This window comes from Marmota monax, unplaced genomic scaffold (genome assembly GCF_021218885.2).
Source record: "Marmota monax isolate L192 unplaced genomic scaffold, Marmota_monax_Labrador192_F-V1.1 WCK01_AAM20220418_F8-fsc00037, whole genome shotgun sequence".
Lineage (NCBI taxonomy): Eukaryota > Metazoa > Chordata > Mammalia > Rodentia > Sciuridae > Marmota > Marmota monax.
The window spans coordinates 9,847,762-9,865,413 of record NW_026693245.1 but is presented as its reverse complement, the minus strand read 5'-3'; the positions used below and the strand labels follow the sequence as shown (position 1 = coordinate 9,865,413).

The 17,652-nt window shown below is 39.9% G+C and overlaps 1 long non-coding RNA gene and 1 other non-coding gene across 2 annotated transcripts in view; both read left to right on the top strand.

Annotated features, from left to right (window-relative positions):
* Window positions 1-2,488: 2,488 nt before the first annotated feature.
* The window catches only part of LOC124100669 (uncharacterized), a 31,149-nt gene continuing 15,985 nt past the window's right edge, over window positions 2,489-17,652 (top strand). Inside the window, exon 1 of the long non-coding RNA XR_006854377.2 lies at window positions 2,489-2,644. This is a non-coding gene — a long non-coding RNA (uncharacterized LOC124100669). The remainder of the gene's footprint in view (window positions 2,645-17,652) is intronic.
* On the top strand, window positions 16,707-16,779 carry Trnaa-agc (transfer RNA alanine (anticodon AGC)). Its single transcript has one exon. It is a non-coding gene; the product is annotated as a tRNA-Ala (tRNA).

Here is a 17,652-nt window from a genome sequence, read left to right as displayed (position 1 = left end):
GATCTGGATTCTCCTCTCCTGCCACCTCCACTGTCACTATCTTGTTCTAGCACTGCCACCTCTGGCTTGGATGACTACAGCTGCCATTAATCTGGGCTCCCTATTCTGTCCCTGGGTTCTTAATCTCTTCCCAACCAGCAGTCAGAGTCGTCCTTCTATACCAGGAGTCAGATGGTGCCTGTCTCCATCCTGACTTGTTTACAGACTCTAACATTTGCCAGGCACCATCCTGACTTGTTTACAGACCTTAACACCTGTCCTCTGCTCTGAGCTTGCTACAGTCCTGTCTCATTCTGAGCCCACCCCATCAGAGTCCCCTCCTCTATGATTTTGTCACATACCTCCACCCTTCCTCCTTCTACTGCAGCTCTGTGGCCTCCTTGCTGCTCGTTGAATGTACCAGGCATGCTCCCACCCCAGGACATTTGCAGTTGCCTTTCCCTCTGCCTGGGATGTTCTTCCCTCAGTGTCTTTATGGCTCAACCCTGCTTCCCTAATCCTCTGCTCAGCTGTCACCTTCTCACTGAGGTCTTCCCTGACCACTTATCTAAAGCATCATCCTCTATCCCCATAACTTTCTAAGCCCCTGCTTACTTTTCCTTTATGTCCCTTATCATAACTGGGAATAGATTTTTATGTTTATTTATTTACTTTACTGTTTCGGTTGTCATTGTTTTACCTTACCAAAATGTCAGTTCCAGAGAGCAGGGAATTTTGTTCCTTCTCCCTAAATCTCCAGAACTGTGCTTGGCATATAGTAAGCACTAAATAGATATAATTTCAATAGATGAATGAAAAAATGGAATAGGAAAAAGATATATACACACATATCATTTAAATTTGCATTAACTGGAAGCTCAGAGGAAGTTTTCATACATATGTATATATATGTATGTGTGTATATGTGCATATAGATATGCATAAATTTCTTTATGTATATTTTATTTGGAGGGTTTTGTTTTGCTTTGGCATGAGTGTCTTCTGTAATGCTCAATATACTAGAAGAGCCCCTACTGTATTTGGGGTATCTGTCCTGGTCCTTCCCCAAAAAAGCATGAGCACATTCTCGCGGTACTAATTTGGGAGCAGGGGTTGGTAAGGGGGGCTACATGGGTTATTTTTGAGGGACCTGTGTTTTAAGTTCAAGACCCCTATTAAGAGCTATATTTGTATTTACCAAAGATGGGTGACAGGGTATGGAAGGAAGAAATAGATATCTAGAAGCTCTTAGAAAAGGCAGGAGGTGAAAGGGAAGTAATAGAATTAATTTTCATACCTATGTGTCTGAAATGGGTATCTCAGAGGCTAAGTCAGAGGCACCCTGGGAAGAAGTGTCTCCAACTAGGGCATGCTCACACGGCTTGGCAGCTTCCCATTAGATGCTGGTTGTCCCAGGTGACGTGCTATGTCCTTTCTCCTCTCCCCCATATTTTTCTTTAAGCCGTGGTGTAGAGATAGGGGTAAGAATTTCTTCAAGTAATGTGAAAAATACTGTGAGGGAAGGGAAAATGTGAAAATGTTGCCCATCGCAAGAAAGCACACTCGGATCTTCTGGGCAACATGGGCTGAGTTGCAAGTGGCATTCGTGTGCTTGACAAACCTAGCATGGAACCCCTTGAAGAACAGCTGTCAGGAACCAGCTTCCCTGTGAAATGTGAAAAGAAGCTCCCACCCAATTATTAAGAGGCCACTAAGAGGAAAGAAAAAGTTTATGCAGCTAACACAACACGGGGCTTGCCAAAATCATCCTGCCCTAATTCTCTTGTCAGCAGAGCCACTTTCCCAAAGAGCTAGTGACTCGTGACTTGGTTGCTTAATTGTTCCTGTCCCTCCTGCTGGGTACCCCCACCGACCCAAGACCTCTGCCTACAGTGTACCCTTCTCTCTATTTTCACTTGTGGGATATTCCTCAGAGTCAAGCCTCAGAAAGTCTGTTGAGAGCACAATGATCTACACTCAGGATGTGAATGGCCACAAATGTCATATTGCTTATCTCTCTCTGTGCAACACCCAGCAGCTGCTGGCGCTTAACGAGGAGGCGGCACAGGCTCTGAGAATCGTCCTGTGTGTGCTTTGTTCATGCATTTTGCAGCTGATTTAAGAGCAAGAAAAGAACAGACCCAATCTGATGTCTTTACTCCAGAGATCATTCCACATCCTTCCTAGGGCAGGAAGAGCAGGTGACTGGGACACCGGACATTTGGCAAGCTGGTGGCTTTCCTGCTCTGGCATGCTTTGCCGGGGTTTTCATGAAAAGACAATGACCTTTACAAAAAACAATGACCTTTGCAGAGATCTCCAAACCCTGGCAATTCAGCAGAGAGCTCAGTTACAAAAGTGTTCCTATTGCTTTTCCCAACAGAGTTGAACAATTGGAAAGGAAGGCTTTTTAAAAAATTTACCAAAGTTTTTTGGCAAAGCTTAGGAACTCTCTCCCCCACCCTGTAATTAAAGCAGAAGTAAACAGTATAAGGATATCAAATTGCAGCTCTCCTTGGTAATAGGTGCCCAGGTGGAGCTGCTGCCTGTATAGACCTGTGCCTTGAGACAGAAGCCAGCCTCTTCGGGGAGCACTCCAATGGCTCCCCAGATCTGACACATCAAGATTAAGACCTGAGGATTTGGAGCTGAGAGACAAGAAAGGGTGAGTCATCTTGGCCACGGTAGGAAAAAAATAAAACAAATTCTTCCTCCTTCAATGTTGCCCTCCCTGAACCAACTCTGAACGCCCTCTTGGTTTTGGAAGGTGCTGCCTCACCTTGAAGAGGCTGTGGGCCCAAAGAGCCCAAAGCACCCTGCTCCCTGCAGAGCACAGTGCAGTGTGAGGACTCTGCCTTGGCTGGCACTGTGGGTCTCCTACTTCTGCCACTCACCAGCTGTGTGAGTCCAGACAATTGCTTCCCTCCTCCAAGCTTCTGTTTTCTTAACTCTAAAAAGAGAAGGAGCAGTAGTACTTACCTTACAAAATCCCAGTGAAACCTCAGTGAAACAATGTACGCGCTGGGTACATAGGAACCACCCCAACCTGATGTTCCTTGTATAGTTCCCTTCTTTTTAGTGTTCAGTAGGATTGCATTGTATGGGATGTCACAAGTTGTTTTTTCATTCACCCAGTTGATGGATCTTTGTATTGCTCCTAGTTTTGGGCGACTATAAACAAAACTTCTACTCTTCATGTACAAGTCTTATATGGACAAAGTTTCCTTTTTCTCTTGTTAAATACTTAGGAGGAGAAAGCCTAGGTCGTATGTTACACATATGTGGAATTTTTTAAGCAACCGTCAAACTATTTTCCAAAGCAGTTGCACCATTGTACATGATCAGCAGTGTATGAGAGTTCCAGTTGCTCTACACCCTGGCCAACATTTGACACCATCAGCCTTTCCCCTTTTATCCATTCTAATAGTGGAGTAGAGATAGTAGTTCATTTTCATATTTAGTTTGGCTTTTAGTGAAGATACTCAAAGCCTGAATTATCAGCTGAAGACAAATAGTTGGGCTTTTTTTGGTACCAGGGATTGACTCCAGGGGTGCTGTACCACTGAACTACATCCCCAGCCCTTTTTATTTTTTGATACAGGATAAGAAGTTCATTGTGCCTGATTCAGAAGATAAAGTGAATTTCAAGCAGTAGCAGTGGACCTAATGATTCAGGGCTATCGATCCTTTAAATCCCTTCTCATCTCTAAAACCAAATAATGGCTGTGATTTTATTACTTTACCATTGAAGACAATACTAATCCCTGGTCCATATCACCTTCATCACCTTCAGCTCTTGTTGCTATAACAAGAACATAGGATTGACAACTTTATTAATTTTGCCCCTGTGTTTATAATAAATAGGTTAGTGAAGGTGCTCTTCAATACTTTTTAGGACACAAGGAGAGAACCTGAAGGAGAAACTTCACCCTGATCTTGGTCTATGAGTAGCTTCCTGTTTCCTGAAACAAAACAAAAAACCCTCCGTTTTCATATGATGAACATTGGCAATCATGATATTCCTTTCTTCATTCTGCGAGTCAGAAACTTAGAGGCCAATTTGGCTTCCAGTCTATAGCAAGTTTATCAGACCCTATGCTATGTATTTTGCAAACTAACCCTTGTCTGGGTCCAGCTTACTTTCCTATTTAATTTTCAATTTTCTTTACTATCCCTATTAGATAAAATATTTCAAATTTAAATTTTTTTTAAAAAAGGTATATTTATAGTCAGAACTAAGAAGGCATCGATCCTCTCATTCTTGCTCCAAAGTACCTGATCCTCTTCCTGAGGAAGCAACTGCTATTATCAGTTTGTTGTATCCCTTTCCAGAGAGATTTTATAAGAATATAAGCATGTCTGTGTGTATAAGGGTAACATATGGATGGCAGTATGTGGTGCATGTTTGTAGGAGTTTGTTGAGGGCATAAAAAGAAAGTGCCTTCATTCCTGCTCATTGGTGACCCTTGAAATTCACTGTTGCTTTGTCTGCTCTTAAATGAATTCTCCAGCAGGGAGCTTAGCCCTTCTGGTCACTTTCCCTTTGAAAGTCTGGAGTAAAAAGCACCAAGTGGGACCCAACTCAGGCATGGACATTCCTAGGGCACTGGGGCCTCTTTGCCATCTCCCTCCCTGGCCCTTCAGTTTTTCTACCCTTACTGTATTTTCTCTGGCTCTTCCAGAGTTGGAAAGTGGGGCACTTGCACCTACAATTTTCTTCTTTATTTTATTTTTATGTGGTGCTGAGGATCGAACCCAGAGCCTCATGCGTGCTAGGTGAGCACTCTACCTCTGACCCACAACCCCAGCACCTACAACTTTCTTAAAAGGAATCTCTTTGGGGTATTGCAATGTCTTCATCTGCAGGTGTAGAGCTCTAGAAGTGTCTAGAGGTCTAGAAGTTCTTGTCCCCTCCCCTTTCCTTCAGAGCCTGATTAGAACAGAGAATTAGTTCCCTTCCTGTAACATGGGGGAAATCTCTGAGATGATGTTTACACTTGAGAGCTCCCTGATGGATCAGGCTAAGGTTGGGTCTTGCTAAATTGCCCAGGCTGGCCTTGAACTTGTGATCCTCTTGCTTCAGCCTCCCCAGTAGAATAACTGGGATTATCTGTGTGCACTACGGAACCCAAATCCCTCTCCTTCTTTTACTGAAAAAACAAAACAAAACAACAACAACAACAAAACCCAAACAGTTTTAATCCAAATAATCCATTTTAATATCGAAAATGTGGTAATCCTGGTAGTGGCTGAAGAAGCTACATCAGAAAAGCTGTCTCCCTAGGGAGATGGGCCTCTCCTACTGGGACAGTCTTGTCCTAGGGTTACCCCATGAGAAGGCAAGACAAAGAAGCTTTGAATTATATATATCTTGAAGTAGTTTATTATTCTATTATATGGGTCCTCTTCTTTTAGAAATGTTAGGGTTGTTCATATTTTCTTAATTAGTCTCTTCAATATTTATTAACTTTTTCTCTAAACTTTTAAAAACTTTATTACTGCTTTATTATTTCCATTTCACACATTTATTTTCCTCACTTTTCTCACCATGACATCCATGTCCTTTATCATATTTGTGTCATGGTCTATCTTCTAAGTGCTAGACACAATGTGAACTTCTTTTTGGTAACGCTATAATTTTATTCTTCCATTTCTTTTCTAATTTCTGCCCTCTTGTTTCATCTACTCCTGCCTGTTTATGTTTTCTGTTGGTGCTTGTATCTCTACTTTGTGTTCATGGTTTAAGGTGGATGAAAGGACACACACAGAGTCCATGCAAAGTCTAAAGACCACACCACACGCTGGAACATCACACTAGAGATTTGTTGTCGGTAGCAGGAGGCATACTGAAAAAATTGTCAGTACGGACCAGTGGGCTTGGGAGTTGTATAAATGGTTTGCTCACATCCTGGTTCTGTTATGTAAAGGGTAGGTTTTCTTGATAAGGTTGTACTTTCTGAGACTCAATTGCCCCATTTGCAAAACAAATATGTTGTTACTTCACAGTGTTGTGAAGATTGGATAAATAAACAATGCAAAAGGCTTAGCTGAGAGTCTGGATATTTATTAAGGTGCTTAATAAACATTTGTTCCATTTCCACCTTTTTTACCCTAAAAGAGGTGTAAGTAATTTTACCATAACAAGAAGCAGCTTTGTCCTAAACAGCATTTTATTTAACTGTCACTATTAACAAATCACCCATCCCAATAAATACTATTAGAGAGTATTGAAGGATCACTAAGGTCACGAAATTTGTTTTATCTCACTTAATTGTGCCTCAACTCTAGGTGGTATGTCATATCCTCATTCCCATTTTACAGTTGAGCAATCTGAGCCTTTGGTAACTTCTTGTTCAAAATTGCAAGTGAAAAATCTACAATTTTTTTTCAAAACTATAATTTCAGGGGTCATGTTTTAATCACTATAAAGTAGCCTTTTTGCAATGCAATCCTTCTCTGTGACAGGAGCTGCAGAGGAAGCAAAGATATGTGAGGTATTACACTTGGCCTTGGGAAGCTCACGGTACATACACATTGCAGAAAGAGTTTCATAAAAGCAAAATATTGTGACCGTTTTGTATCCGTACGACAAGTACTCAAAGGAAAGCTTCTGGTTTTCTGTTAAATGGGATAAGAATTGAAGTAGTACATAGAGGATGCTTTTCTCCTCCCAAGGGATTACAGCCTTAAAACTATAATTTTCCATCCTTGTCCCTCTGTTTTTAGATGGCTTAGTCTAAGTGACTGCTAAATCACTTAGAATATTTGGTTTTCTCAGAAGCTAGTTATCTGTTTTGTGTGTATGTTATACCTGTGTAAATACATGATTGGCTTTTAGTACGCAGAGGTTAAAGCTTGAAAGGAGATACAGAAAAGTAACACACTACTTTAAGTCATTGTTTAACATAAGCAGACTCTAAATTGCTCTAGAAATGAGTTTTGTGTTTTGACAGTTTTTTTGTGTGTGTGTGCATGTAGCATACACAACAAAGCCAAATTCAAAAGTACAGAATCTTAAGAATTGTATCGTTTGGGTTTCTCCAGACTAAACAAAAAGTTCCCACTATGGCCAGATAAAAAGATTTTTCTAACCCTCCCTGCCCCCACCCCATCTTCCTATCAGAGGACCAAGTTTACAATGCGTGCAAGAATGTTGGATCAGGACTTTGCCCTGTTTCTATTCAGGGTACACCTCTTGGCTCTGGGCAGAGTTGCAAGAATTCAACCATACCATGGCACAGGTTTGTTGGAATTCAGACAGTGAGTGTTTCCTCTAGATTATGGTAGATTCCTTCCACAAAAAATATTTTTCTAGGCAAGTAGTTCCATAATTTATTAGTTTCAAGTCAAATGGAGATAAACTTTAGTTGGGAGAAAATAAATAAGAATTTGTAGAAGATGCAGGCCACGGCCACTTGGGGAAATCTCAGTTGGCACCATTGTGGGGAACCTGCTATCAATGCAGTATCAGTGCTTTGGGAACCAACCCTCTCGGCCTTTCCTTGCCACCTCGAAGTCCTAATTATTTTCTGTGAGCCAGCACACTAGTGTGAACACATAATCATCAACACATGCTTCTGCTAGCAAATCTTTTGCACTTTCTTTTCAGTATTGAGTCAACTGAGTTTTTAAGATCTATTTCTACTGCTTTCTCAAAGAACACTCTCAGGGTTCTGCCTCTACTCTGCAGGCTTGTCCCTGGATCTGGTCTTGAGTTCCCCAGCAGCAGACTTTGCTGAACATGCATCCAAAGTTACTATACTCAGGCTTCTCAACAATTTGTCTTGTGGTTTGACTGGGCCACCAAAGTTCTGGATCTATAACAAGCAGGCCGACAGCAGATCCTGTGGCTCTGACTGTGTTCCCCCTGCTGTCTTCCTTGTTCCCATTCCATCTCTTCCATTTTCTCTTCTCTTCTACCCCCTCCTTCTTCTATTCTCTGCCTTCTGTAGACAGAACCTAAGCTCCTGAGGGTGCTAAGGGAGACCCCATGATAAATAGACAAAGTTCCTGATATTGAGATGCTCAGTATAAAAGAAACAGATTGATAACAAATAATAATTATGTAGCACAAATTCAACATGTGGGTTCCACCTTGTGTGTCCCTATTGTTTATCCTTAAATCTTGTCAGTCACCATGCAGTCAGACTGTGAGTGCTCCTCAGGTTCCCATCTTGGTCTTTTCCTTGTTTCCCCCTCCATGTTCTATCTTGGAGATGTGATTCCATCTGTTATTTCCTTCTTCACTCTATCCCAGTATCTCCTGAGTCTCCTTCTCTCCACTCTGCCTTGGAGCAGAATCCAGCTCAGTGATTGAGACATAAGGCAGGGTCATCAGTGTGCCCAAAGGAATACGAGAAGGTGGTCAACAGGAAATACCCTTTCAATGGGTTTCCTGAGATTTCTAGTGATATAACTGGAGGAATTCAGATGCTCTGTGCCTGTGTTGGCTCACAAGTACAATGATTAGCGACAAAACCTAGGTTTAGACTTCAGGACTCTGTAAGATTATCTGTCAAGAATGTTTTCTTCCTTCCTTGACTTTGCTGGTAAACACTAGGGCTCTTGAGAAGAACAAATCTCTTTTCTGGAGCTCAGGTCCTAGCAGGAGTGCATGGTTTTGGCCGTGGCCATGGCTACTGGATGAAGGTTATAGTGTCTCCTATTCTGTAGTGCAGAGGGCAAAGTTGATGGATGGAACTCTTGTTCTCTTTTATTCAAGTCAATTTGCTTGGAAAGAAAAACAACCCTTGCCTTGCTCAGTTCTGTTGGATATAGCTTTCTGAGCTGGGAAAGATGATATGCCAAGAGTCCCTAATGCTAAAGGTACTCACATATTGGGGAATGATTACTTGAGGTTTAATGTGCAGACTAAAAGCTATAACTTGATTCCCTCCAGTGTCTGGTTTCTACAGACAAATATGAAGATTTGATTAATGTCCTTTCAAATTTTCCTGAATGTAATATCTCAACCAGCTTGGCCACCTTAGCTTTTCATCCCCACATCTTAATATCATCTGAACATTAAGATAATACACAAAGCTCACATTTAAAATGAGTACCTAATCTCTAGCAGTGGGATAACAGATATTTTTACTTTCTTCTTTATATTCTTCTGTGTTTTCTAAAGTATCAGTTATAATCACACCATACAGTATAATATGTGGTGATTTGTAAGCAGGAAAAATTTACAAATTATAATTTTAAAAATTAAAAGGGCTCATTCAAAGAGTGACTGACATGGTGCCCATATCAATGTGCACACAGGCTCGGGAGTGAGAGGAATGAAAACAAATCAAGACAGGGTAGGTTTTTCTTGTTTTTGTTTGTTTTGATTCATAGAAGGGACTTTTGATTCACAGAAGATGACTTGGTCTCTTTTAAAGGGCTGCCTGGAGACTTGTCACTATTTCTGTCATGTTGCTATTCTGTCGCTTTTTTTTTTTTTCCTTCAAAATCATATGTTTGAATGTGGATAGTTTTTAATTATCTCAGGCAGGGCAAACATCCTTTTTGATGTTGGTTTGGATTTTGATCATAAGTCAGGCCAACATCTTTCTTAATTAAAGAAAATTATAATTATAAAATATTGAGTTTTACCTTATCTGTCACAGTGTTAGGTGCAGCTGTTGATTAACAATAGGGGAAATTCCAAAAGAGGATTTTTTGGGGGGGGAGGATAAGTATTTTAATAAATACAATATTATCTTAAAGGGAATGATATTTATTTAAATTGATACGGTTTTAATTTGATGTCTCTTTTTAATTTTTTGTTTTTATGAAGTCTTAGGTATTGTATGTACATTCTGCTAAGGGATTTATCCTGTAAGCTGATCAAAATGTTTATCTCCGTGTGTGTTTGTGTGTGTGTGTGTGTGTGTTTTCTGGCTCCTAGAAGCTTACAGAGTAAAGCACATAATTATAAAAATGCCATAAATAAATAGATAACTTTAATAAAATTGTTGGTATTTCTTGGTGTAAGGTCATAAATGTCTAAGGTAAGAGAAGACCTCAGCATCCTTAGAAGCTGTAGATAATGGGACAGTGAATAGGGAGCAATAAAATAGGATTCTCCAGGCTGAGGATATAGCACAGTTGGTAGAGTGCTTGCTTTGCATGCACAAGGCCCTGGGTTCAATCCCCATACCCCCCCCCCCCAAAAAAAAAGGATTCTCCAAGTTTTACCCATAACATGATTTCTCTGCACCAGAGCTTTGTTGCAAAACTCTAATTGTGTTTCACAGAATAGGAAACTTGGAAGATATTTAGGAGAATTTCCCTGAAGACTATGGTACCAGATGGTACCAGATGGCTGGTAACTGGTAACTTCACAGTTACCAGCCAACACAGACCCCTGGAATAATCAAACTCCATCCCCACCCCATGTTCCAGGTGTGTGGAAAGTCTTACTAACTAATGATCCCTTTTGAGTTATCACAACTCTTTTGAAGGTGATCTTTTGGCCTTTTGTCTATCAAGATGAGCCCTTTCTTCCAACCTCACCACACATTCTATCCAGCAAGCTTATGAGGAAAATGACTAGGAGTTAAACAGACGTAAGGATCTCCCACCTCACTGCTTACTTTCCTGCATGTGGGAGGCACCTACTCCTGAATTTCTAGTGGAACCAGAATTTTCAGTATGATTGGGAGTTGGCTGTCTTCCTATGTTCCACTCAGAAGCCCAGGAAGCCATCGATGAGCCAATCATTGGGCTGGTTTGCTCCAGGGATGAAGTGGTTGTCACCATCTGTGGCTTCACGGGTCCAATTTTGGTCTTTGGAAGTTGCAGGGGGTGCTTCACAGTTAGCTCTTGGACAAATGAATTACTGAATAATTTTCAACTGGGAAGGATGCAAGGACGTAATAGAACATTTTAGGGATTCAGTGGAAGTTGGGGGGATTATCTAATTAGAATAAAATATTTTTAATATTATGTTCATTTTTCAGTTTTCATTGACATGTACTTTCTTTTTTTTCTTTTTTTTTTATTGGTTGTTCAAAACATTATAAAGCTCTTGACATATCATATTTCATACATTAGATTCAAGTTGGTTATGAACTCCCAATTTTACCCCAAATACAGATTGCAGAATCACATCGGTTACACATCCACATTTTTACATAATGCCCTATTAGTAACTGTTGTATTCTGCTACCTTTCCTATCCTCTACCATGACATGTACTTTCTGTATAATTACAATGCAGAATTTTTTTTTTTTTTTTTTTGGTACTAGGGACTGAACCCAGGGGCCTTAACCACTGAGCTATATCCTCATCTTCTTTCGTTTTTAAATTTTAAACAGGGAAGTTGCTGAGGCTGACTTTGAACTTGTGATCCTTCTGCCTTAGCCTCCCAAGCTGCTGGAATTACAGGTGTGCAGCATCCTGCCTGGCCAGAAATCTTAGGTGTGCAGCTCAGAGACTTTTTCATATTTATATACTTCTGCAGCCATCACCTAGATCAAGGACTAAAACATTTCACTACCCCAAAAAGTTAGCTCAGGCTTCTCTCCATGCAATAGCACCCATTCATTGCTCAGTTCAGGAAACATTCATACTTCTAACTTCATGAACTAGTTTTGCCTATTTTTGAAAGTCTAAATAGAGTTCTAAAAGTTGTATTCCTTGGTAACTGATTTCTTTCCATAAATCTCAATCTCTCTCTCTCTCTCTCTCTCTCTCTCTCTCTCTCTCTCACACACACACACACACACACACACATAAATAAATAAATAAATAAATAAATAAATTTATCCATGATGGAAGATAGTCTTATTATATGTACTATAATTTGTTTATCCATTCTATTGAGAGACATTTGGGTTCTTATATCTTTCTGTTAATATGAATAAAGTTTCCATGAACATTCTTATATACTCTCACACACACACACATTTTAGTTGAATTGCTTATCTTTTTATTATTAATTTTAAAAACATCATCTCTCTCTCTCATGGTTATACAAATAGTAGTAAAAATGATAAGTCATGGGAAAAATGATAAGTCATGGGGTAGGCGACATTTGGCCCAATTAGAAATCATCTGATATTTTTCCAAAGTAGTTGTAACAGTTTTGTTCCTACCAGCAGCATATGAGTTTTCCACTTCCTCTCCAACCTTGACAACACTTAGTATTATTGGTCTTTTCCTCCCCCCCATTCTGATGGGCATACTGTGCTATTTCATTGTGGTTTTAATTTTCATTTCAATGATGACTAAAGAATTTGAACATTTTTTCAGATGCATACTGGTCATTTGAATGCTATTTTTCTGTGAGATGCTTGCTCAGGTACTTGCCCATTTGCAAGTTGAGTTGCTTATCTTTTTATTATTGATTTTAAAAACATAGTCCACGTATGAGTCCTTTATTAGATATTAGGTTATGCATTTCTTCCTAGTCTGTGGCTTATCTTTTCACTTAATAGTGCTTTTTGATAAGTTGCTAATTTGTAAGAAGTTTTATTTCTCTTTTACACTTAATACTTAAGTGCCTAAGAAGTTTTTGCCTATCTCGAGTTAGGGAAGATATTTTTATGCTTTTTTAGAAGCTAGTCATCTTTAGCACTCATAGTTATGTCTATCTCAAATTGATTTTTGGTAGAGTGTGCAATTGAGGTCCAGTCCTATTGTTTTTCATTTGATTATCCAGATGATCACCTCATTGTTAATAAAGGATTTCCTTTCCTCACAGATTTCTTTTTAAAATTTTTTTAGTTGTAAATGGACCTTTATTTTTATTTATTTATATATGGTGCCTCATGCATGCTAGGCAAGTGCTCTACTACCAAGCCACAACCCCAGCCTCTCCTCACAAATTTTTATTGGTATATTTGTCGAAAATCAAGTGTCTGTATATATGTGGTTCTATTTTTGCACTCTCCATTATCTTCCAAAGTTCTTTGAAACTACCTCAGTGACAACACTATATCACCTTGACTACTATGAATTAGTTTTTACTAAACCTTGAAATCTGGTAGTGTGAGTTTTCTAACTTTGTTTCTTCTTTAAAGATTATCATGACCATTCTAATTTTTGTGTTTCCATATGCATTTATAATTATTTTGTCAATTCATATTTCTAAAAACCTTGCTGGGATTTTGATTGACCTTGCACCAAATCTAAGAAATAAATTAAGGAAGAAACAGACTTTTTAAATTGATGAACATGGTACATATTCTCTCTCCCTCCCCCCCCCCTCTTTCTCTCTCTCTCTCTCTCCTCTCTCTCTCTCTCTCTCTCTCTCTCTCTCTCTCTCACACACACACATACACACACACACATCTTTTTAGTTAGGTCATTGAAAAAATAATACTATTTAATATTTAAATGAAATTTGTGTGACAAGAAAGAATATACAATTTTAAAGCTGGCCATCTTTCTCAAAGGAAAAAAAAAAGAATGCCTTTTAGGGAAAGAATGGCTTTTTTCTTTTCTGTTCTTTTTTTTTTCTTTCCCCCATCTCCTTTTTCAAGACATGACTTAGAGAATTGAGAGACTATGGTTGAATATGGTTTAAATGTGCCTCCCAGGTTTCAATACAAGTTTCATGTATTGGGAGCTTGGCCCCTACTGTGGTGATGTTAAGAGATGGTGGGACCTTTAAAAGGTGAAGCCTAGTGGCATGTAATTAGGCCATTGAGGGTACCATCCTTAGAAGGAATGAAAGTAGTTCTCATGGGACCTTAGTTAATTTTTGAAGGGAAAGATTGCTATAAAAGCAAAATCAACCCCTTCCCAATCACCTGCTTCCTGTCTCACCATGTAATCTCTCCCTTTTTTACATACTCCGTGGTGTGATGTAGCTAAGGGGGCCCCTGCCAAAGTTGAATAGATGTAGTTGCCATGCTATTGAACTTCCAAAACTGTGAGTTAAGTACAACTTCTTTTCTTCATACATTATCCAGTCCCAGGTATTTTGCTTTAACAATAGAAAATTGACCAAGACAGAAAAGTGGTTTCAAGGAGTGTGGTCATTACTTTAACTCTACCTAAAGATGTGAAAGCAGCTCTGGAACTGAGACATGGGCCGAGATTGAAAAGAGTGTGGAGAAGCAGGTTAGAAAAAGCATACAACGCTATCAGGATAGTGATACAGGTGATTCTGTGAGAGTCAAGGAGACTGGGGACTAGCCTCCTATTAGAAGTTGGAGTAAAGGCTGTTTTGTTAAAAGTAGGGAACAACTTGATTGCATTACGTTCATGGCCTACAGTTTTGTGGAAAGCCAAATTGAAGGATGATGGGCTAGTTTATCTGGCAGAGGAAACTTCTAAACAACAAGGCATTCAGGCTGTGGATTGGCTGCCTTAAGTGAGATGTGCAGTGAGAATCAGGAACAGAAGGAAACAGGGTGGAAATACTTGGAAAATTTATAGCCTTGCTGAGGAAAGAGGAAAAGGTGAGAGAGTATCTAAGGCCAAGAGACTGCTTGCTAAAGAGATTAGCATGGACGCTATTGTCAAGACAATAGGAGAGAGGCCCAGAGGGTATTTCATAAATCTTGGAGGCTTCCCTTATAGGCTCAGAGACCTAGAAAGATACAATGGTTTCAAGAAACGGTGGGACACTCTCCACGAGCTTGTCGCCCAGGGCTATCTCTCCATACTCCTCCTTGCCATCCAGCAGTGAAACATTCTGTGGTGGCTATCACTGTGGGTCAAGTGGGCACAGGTGCAGCTCAGGCAGACCTTGGTGGCGTCTCCATGGTGCTGATTCTGCAGATGCACAGAATGCAAGGGTTCCGGGTTCATGGCAGCTTCTGCTTTCCGAAGGAAAACTCGGGAAGCCAGGCAGAGGCTTATCGCAAGGAGGAACTAGTACAGAGATTCTCTGCTGAAGGAACATCTAGTAGAGCTGTGGAGCAGAGCTGTAGCCTTCGGAAGGTAGAGCCACCACCAGTGTGCAATAGCAGCTTAGGAAAACCACAGACATCAGCCTGCAGCCCAAGAGAGCCTCTGTGGGGTCTGAACCAGCAAAGCCTTGGGGACCAAACTGCCCAAAGCTATGGGGGCCCACCCTCACCCCAGTGTGCACAAAATACTGGACCTGGAATTTTCAGGTTCAACCACCACCCTGGCTCAATGTTAAAAGACATAACTTTTTAAAATTTTACAGGCTCACATTTGGACAAAGTTTGCCTTGAGTTTGAGATGAGACTTAGGACTTGGGACTTTTGAATGATGCTGAAATGAGTTAAGTTTTTAGGACTAATAGGGGTGGAATGATTTATATTTTGCACTGTGAGAACATGAACCTTATGGACCACAAGATGCTGTGGTCTGAATATGATAATACATATTACCTAGCTTCAGGTATTTTGTTATAGCAATGGAATAAAAATAAGAAAGAACTTAATTCCTTTCTGGAATAAAGTAACAGAAAATCTCTTTGGTTATTTGAGAAGTAAAGAAAACTGGGATATTCACAACATGGAATAAATTGTGAAGATAAAACAACAGCCCCAGCACAGTTGGGAGCCAAAAGATAAAAGGTTGGCTGTGGCTCACATGGACCCTGAATATGGGGCTATATTCCTTTTGTTTCTAGAGGAGGGTGATACTGAGAGTCTGAGAGATCTCTCATTCCTTTAAAATTTGGATAATGCATATACTCAAGGGCAGAGAGCTTAGTTATATTTGGTAAAGAAATGAAAAAAAAACCCTAATGTTTTTGTAATATAAATACCAGAGAAGACTTCTATACCACCTGCTCTTTCCTTTATGATGGGATCTCCATGAACTACTCATTGCCATGTGAACATGGATAGTAATTTAAACAGAATGACCCATTAACTTCAATTCGACACTGTTGTAATGTGTCTGAGTTTACAAAAGTCTACACAAACCATTCAATAGAGTTCTCAAAGTTAGTATTTTCCTGGAAAGAGCTTAGATGATGATGTGACCAAGTATTTTGAAAATGTCCCCCAATAATCCCTACCTCCTTGTATTCACTCCCTTGTGTAAATCCTTCCTGTCCTGTGTGGGCTGGCCCAGTGCTTACTTACAAGGAACAGAATATGGCAAAAGTAATATGATGCCATGTCAAAGATTAGGTTATAAAAGCCTGTCATTCCATTGGCTGTGTGTTCCCTCATGCTCCCAGGCATTCCTGGGTCCTTGCTCTGATGAGGCAGGCCATGGTGGTGTGCACTGCCATAGACAGAGGCCCGCACAGTGAGGAGCTGAGGTCCACCCTCACTGAGGGTCTCAGGCCCTCAGGCCAGCCCCACAATCAACTGAATCTTGCCACTTGAACAAGCATGGAAACTGACCTACGAAGTGACTGATGTCATCGCTGACACCTGGATTGCAGCCTGTGAGACCCAGAGCCAGAGCATCCAACTCAACCACTGCCAGATTCCTGACCCGCAGAAACTAGAATAATTACACAACAGATCATTAAGACCAATGATAATACTAATGATTAGCACTCTTGAGCGTTCCGCACTGTGCTTTACTTTACACATACATGATTTCTTTTTTGATTTTCACAGTAATCCCATGAAGAAGAAAATATTCCCATTTCGTAGATGGAGAGACCAAAGCTTAGAGTCATAAGGTTACAGAGCTAGGAAATAAGTCAGAATTTAAAGCCATGCGATCTTTCTGTGGAACCTGGGTGTTTAAATAATAAACTTTGTTAGTTTTTCATTTTCAACTAATCTCTCATATTTAATACATTTTTTCACGGAATTGACTTGTTTTTAAAATAGAATTGTGGGGCTGGGGATATAGCTTAGTTGGTAGAGTGCTTGCCTAGCATGCACAAGGCCCTGGGTTCAATCCCCAGCACCACCACCAAAAAAAAAAAAAAAAAGGAATTGTGTTGTTTTGAGTGGAGTAACATGAGATCTGGGCCCTTGGTTGCCTCAGAGAGGGGAAGGCAAAAGCTGAGATGACAGTACCTTGGTGTGTGAGAAGCATATTCCCTGTAATTACATTCTTTGATTTGAAGCTGGGAGCTGTCTTAGCAGGAAGCAGATTTCCAGGGGAAGGGTTTGAGGTGGGAGGAAGATGATTTGTTAAGTTTTATTTCAGTTTTTACGTCAGCATATCAGCTTGTGAGAATAAAAAACAAATCAAGCTCTCTTAAAGAGAATACTGTGTTAGAATAGTCTAGAATATACCCCAATTGGCATCCATCAAGAAAAAAGGAAGTTATACTTTATGGTACGTGACAATGATCATGAAAATACCTGTATTACTTTTTCTTTAAAAGACTATTTTGAAACAAAATTTTTAATATGTCTTTTTAAGCTGTTGTTGGACACAATACCTTTATTTTATTTATTTATTTTTATGTGGTGCTGAGGATCAAACCCAGGACCTCTCACACGCTAGGTAAGCACTCTACCACTGAGCCACAACCCCAGCCCAAAAATATTTTTAATGTAAGTCTAGTTATTACATGCTTGCTGTAATAAAAACATAAATAAAATAATTGAGAAAATTATAGAATATCACTATTCATCCCACCCACCAGCAATATCTGAATTGATATTTTTGACTGTTTGGTAATGTGTTTTGTTTCTGCACTATGGACATCTTTTCATGTCAGTAACTATGTCTACATTGCTGTCCTTGAAGCTCTATTGTGCATTTATTCCTTCATTTATGCAATGAATCCCCTGGACATACGAAGCACTTCCTATTTCCTGTAGTAAATAACTT